Here is a 6,000-nt window from a genome sequence, read left to right as displayed (position 1 = left end):
AACTCCCCATTCTTTTTGAGTCAGAGATGCAGAGTGACAGGGTATCCCTTTGCATGGTTTCAACTTTTGTTTCTCGGTAGATGTTAGTTGTGAGACATTTTGGAAATGCTTTACGGCTTTGTTTCGGAGGTGTAGGCTGGAAATCATGCTTCAGTGTCTGATAAATGCATGCTCTCCATTTTAAACTTTCTAGACAAATATTTTTGTAATGCTTTACAGCTTTCTTTTGCATGCTTAAAAACTTTAAAGTTCGTGACTGTAACCTTGTTATTGCTCTCTGGTATTTTTTGGTTAATATCTTAAATCCACTACAGCCTGGAAAATCACACACTTTCTTAACAAGAAAACTGAGGACTGGGCTTTTAAGTTTCTGTCTTTATTTTTCAAAATCAAACTCTCTTGAACTTGGCAGTAGTTGTAGTTTTTGTTTCACTTTGGTTGCCCACCCCTCTGGGGCTTGTATTTTATGTTTTCAAGTAAAATGTAAAAGGGATTGGCAAAAAATATCAAACGAAGCTATATATTCTAGAAATATTGCAACTCCCATGGATTTTAAATTTGTGAGGTGCGCCATTTTGAAGTTCTGTAGTGCAGAAAAATGTCATCCTTATCCAACACCATCTATCCCACATGCAGGAAGGAGATGTAATTTTTTTTTTTTTTAAGTCCTATAATACCAGTGAAACCAGCTCCACTTCATTTCCAACTCCTTTCAGTTCTAATATCTCCACTCTCAGATAGCTCTGAGCATACATCTATGCTTTCTAATCATTCTCACTCCGAGCTATATTATGTCATGCCATCAGGTTATATTCAATTATTTCCCTTTTTTGAACAGTTCTGTCCTCAACAACTCACACGATATTAACGTGGGCAATGGCAGAGACAGCCAGACACAGAGATACTTGAACTTGTGCTTCGTATGTGGGAATAGAGTACGTTTGCATGCAGGTGTGAAGGCTTGTGGATCTCCAGAAAATTAAAAAGCCACGTCAGTGGATTGTAGAAAGCAACAAGGGAAGGATTTCTTTCCTTTGGCAGAGCCTTATTCTAAATCAGTGGTACCCATGAAGCTCCTTCTACACACATTGCAGGGCTCCGTACACCTGCTTAAGATAATGATACCTTCCTTGATGTTGCCTGCTCAAAAAAAATATAAATTCTTATTGGTTTGCTGGATTTTTTTGGTGAAAGCGGAAATTGTACAGCAGAAAATAGCTTTCCCAGCTTTCTCTTGGTTTTGGAAACAGCAAAGATGTTTGCTCATGGGATGCCCTCATCAGACGTGGGACTACCCGTACCAGTGATCCCGTGTGTGAGCATTTCAGAGGCAGCGTGGGATTTATCCTGAGCCGTCTTGTAGCTCAGCAGGGAGGGAGACGGGGACTTCCAGACTGGCTACCCACTGTATTTAACCACTTTTTTTTCTTCTTCTTTTCTTCCAACCTTCTGACAAGTTCCTTGGGTGGTTTTTCCCCCAGAGTGGTCTCGCTCCCTGTCCCGCAGGCGTGCTTTCAGAGGCACTGCTGTGGAGGCTCCGGAGACTTCCTTCACAGACTTCAAAGGGCCTTTTAGAAGCCTCTTGAAATTTAAGCACTTGGACCATTTTCCAACAGCCTTGAAGTCCTTTATAATTGACTCAGCTGATTATTTTTTTATTTTTTTTTTTAGTGGGAGGGAAGAAGGACATGGACAGAGTAAATATGTAGCAGTAATAAAACCTGCAGATGATCCAACTTCCATTATAGACCCATCAGTCTGTGCACTCAGCAGAGGTTGTGAAAGTGTTAAAGATGCTCATTAAATTGAAGTCTTTGAATGTCTTCACAGCTTTGGTCATGCATGGAGAATGCAACCACCTCCATTTCATGCTGATGAAGTCTTCACATCAGCCTGTGGTTTATATATATGCAAATACCTACAATCAAGCCAATTATATACCAGTTGCACATTCAACATCCTTTGCGGAGTGACCTGTCACAGCCGCTGCACTGATATCGGCTGAAGCTGTCATGTGCTTTAGCGACTGATAGCGTCACATGGGAAATGTTGTTTTTTAATTGAAAACTCATTTCTCAGAATTAGTACTGCAGTTCAAAAGATTTCTCATGATTACTGGTGCGTGTGTCTCACCTTCACAAGTCTTTGTTTCACGGATTAAATCAACTTCCTTCTGTTGATAATTGCGTAGGAAATATTTTTTTCCTGGAATATCTATTTTTAAATTGGAAACTCAAAATAAGTAGGTCATGCACAGCTTACTGTTTAGAATACTTATATATATATATTTAAAAATACACTAAATTATTTAGTTATGAGGTAAGATGAAACGCAAGATGTCAGGGGGAAAAAAATCTCATTACCTGTGCAGTGTCAACCAAAGAAGCTTTGAATTGCTTGTCTTTTAAATTAGTATCCTGCAGCTTCAAGAATATGTTCATATATAAAATGAACATACCTGCTAGTTTAGATTGAAGATATAATGTCTGATTAATATGTACTTTAATTTATGTTCTCCTTCATTTGCCAAAAATACCCACGCTAGTGCTTTACGTGCATAAACACAAATCATACAAATATAGCAGGAATTCCTGTGCCTAATTCATACGATTTGTCTTTTTGCTTAATGAAACGGTTGTGCTCAGAATGACATGAATAGCCACGCGTCCCTCCAACTCTCCACTTCTTGGAAGACTGAAAGCTTGAATTACATCATCTTCGAGGGAAGGGGAGAAATGATTCCCTCGTGGCGAAAACCTGGAGAAAACAGACCTCTGTTGGTTCCTGCTCCTTAAAATGAGTCCTGGCAGTTTGACATCATTGTCCAGGTAGCCATGTGACTCATTTCTTTTCACCATTGACCTCACACACGCTGATAAGGAGAGATAATGGAGGAGGCCCCAGGTGACAACCTTCTCTTGCACTCCAAACAGTACCTGAGATCCATTTAGTAGTGATTCAGCTGGTATCTGCTAGGGGCTGCAGGCTTCTTGGTGAAACTCCCCGGTCGATGGCAGTTGATCTTAATCCATTTTAAGGAGAAGATTAGCCAGTGCAGACAGCAGCTTCTGCACTCTGCCCATGGCTGAAAGGAGGTTCCTTAGAGAGGAACCAGGAGATGTGAGCACTCCACCACAACAGTTGTACTGCATTGTTGAAATCATTCATCTCATCAGTAGCCTGTCTGTACTCCGTCACCCACCAGTTAGGGATGGTCAGGTGAAAAATATAGCACAAGTCAGGTATAATGTGACTCTGCCCCTCATAGAGCCTCCTAGTTTCTGAAAGTAAGAGGCATAAGTCTTTTTATGTCTGGTCAAACATATGCCTGGACCTCTTATTTCTGTAGATCCCTTTTTGGCGCTAATCTTACTGTTGTCCTTTACAACGTGATAGAGCAATCATTTCCATATGGAAATTACATGCTATGGAGAAAAGTACTTTTTTCTTCTATTTCTTTTAAGTGTGCTGTTTGATAGTTTCCTTGGTACCCATTTCTCCTATTTTGTTAAATGGAAAACTGTCGTATCACCGTGTGTCTGCTATTCGTGATCGTATAGAACTGTCATATCTCCTGGAGGGAACTTGTCTTCATAGACTTTCAATATACAGAAATGTTTCTACAGGTCTGTTCACCCTCGCTGTTGTTGTCTCCCTGATAGATCCTCTCTAAGGTGCGGTGACTGCCACTGCAGGATGAGGCTCACCAGAAATTTATATGTTGTTGTAGGTATGAGGTTCCCCATTCTCTCCTAAGGATTCCTACTATCTGTTTACTTTTGGCTTATGGTTATTTATAATTATATGTCATTGGCTTAATTCCAATTCACACATTTTTCTCTTCTTCAATTGCAGTAGGTACATTATTATATAAAAGAGTTGAGTAGAGGTGACTTTCCATGTTGTTTTCATGTTCTTTTGCCAGACTGTGGTGTTTACCACAGCTCAGTATTTAACATTATTCTCTATGAGGGAGACGTCTGAATGCAGCCTCTTGGGACAGGTCGTTTCTTCAGAGAAGACGTGAATCACTGTCATTAATTAATTTGCTTTTCATCCTATAGCTTTTTTCCAACAAAAACGCGAGTGAGTTAGTAATGATATGCAACCAACCTTGCCAGGACTACAGAAGAGCTTTGTCAGGTATTAATCAAAAAGACCATGTAGGTCAGTGGGGCCCAAGCAATTGTCAGCATCCATACTTAAAAAAAGATGTACAATCTCAGACCAGCCAAATTCAACACATGTTTTCTAAGCTGTGCTTTTTACTCATATGGAACAAGCTGTTTGCATAGCTTGGTGACCTATGAAAGCAAGAAAGAGGGAACACAGGATCCATTTCATCATCAGAAAGGAAGGAAAACATCATGTTCTTAGCAATCTTCTACTTTTTTTAAGGATAATTTAATAGGATGGGTAGCACACTAGCTGGAGTTCTACATTCCGTTCTCTTCACTGCTGTGGACTGCCGACATGACTTTTGGCAAGTCACACTTATTTTATTTCCCCATGTACTAAAATAACTATAACGAGGATATGATGCTGTGATGTTGTTGATAATCGATCATTACTTTAGATGGAATCATTTAAATGGGATATTGCCACAGTTTTATATAGAAGAGCAATGAAAATGGTCCTGCATTCTGGCCTCAAACTGAAGGAGACAAGGGCTACTGCATATCACACACCTCGTCTAAATGATAGATGGGTCGATGGATGTGTTGAGCCTATAATTTCCATGGGTTTTGCACTATGTAGGTGGTGTGTGCTTTGAAAAACAATTTCATCAAAACTCCATGCCTGTGCCGCTTAGCAGAACCTACGTATGCATACAAATACAAAAAGATGAAATATTTTCTGTATCACTTGCTTGTATTATTTACTTGTATTATACTTCTATTATTTTTTGCATTACTGCAAAATCTCAGATACCATTGCTTCTGTAAAGTTGTCCTTCTGTAGTCTTGCTCTCTGAAATGAATATTTATCTATAATTATTAGCAGTGTAGTTCCCTCCTTTAAAGAATGATTTTTTAATTTTTTTTTAATTCATATTTCTTCTGAATTGCGCTGCTCTTTCTCTGGAGCAGCTGAAGGAAGATTTCTAGAAAACGGTGATTTGCCATCGGTTTGCCTGTGGTTAGGTGCCAAAGGGGTAGGAATTTGGGGATAAATCATTTTACGAGATAAACTTGTGATGAGTAACATGCCAAAGCCTTCTGCACCTATGACCAAGAGTTTCTTACATGGGTTTGTGAAGTATATGCGGAAATGTCTTTTCATTATCTAGTGTTTCATTTACTTTATTTCACATTTAGTAAGTGCATCCTTCTTATTGTGTCCTTCTTAAATGCTGAGTGTAACATGGACAAAAGACTTCTGTTGTTAGTAAAATTGGGAGGGGAGGTTAAAGTTGTTCCCTTGTGTCATGCCGTAGTAAAATTTGGGGTATGAATCTCAGCATTCACTCTGGAACTGGAACTAGAATGCAGTAATAGTTTTTGCTTTTTAGAAAGAATAGCATATGAATTGTATAGAGAGATTTACATAGGAAAACTCATTCACATCACAAAATTAAGTCACATTTTTCAAGCACATTAGCGTTTATTTCTGTGAGAGCAAATTACAGATGCAAGTAACTATGGAACAATATGCAGAAAGCTAAGCTTTCAGGGGCTTTTTTTTTGAGTCTTTACTGGGATTGCTGCTTGCAAGAAACGGAGGCTGTGGCTGAAAGAAGAGGAAATGTAATACTGAATTAGTTTTGTATAAATGAGAACACAGCCGGCCTCCATGCTGTCCAATGTAACATTCTTATTGAAGCTTTGCACCCTCTTGAATTTTCATGAACAAAAGAGGAAAAGTGCTGTTTGCCGAGGTTCACAGATCTGCAATACATCTCCTTCGCTCTCCTGAGCTTTCTACCCATGCAGCTCATTTTTCTCAGCCAGAACCAAAGACTTCATCCCGTGTCTTGCTTTTAAGGTTAGGAAGGGAGCG

The sequence above is a fragment of the Charadrius vociferus genome, unplaced genomic scaffold, assembly GCF_000708025.1.
Source record: "Charadrius vociferus isolate BGI_N301 unplaced genomic scaffold, ASM70802v2 scaffold255, whole genome shotgun sequence".
Classification (NCBI taxonomy): domain Eukaryota; kingdom Metazoa; phylum Chordata; class Aves; order Charadriiformes; family Charadriidae; genus Charadrius; species Charadrius vociferus.
This window is presented reverse-complemented; position numbering follows the sequence as displayed.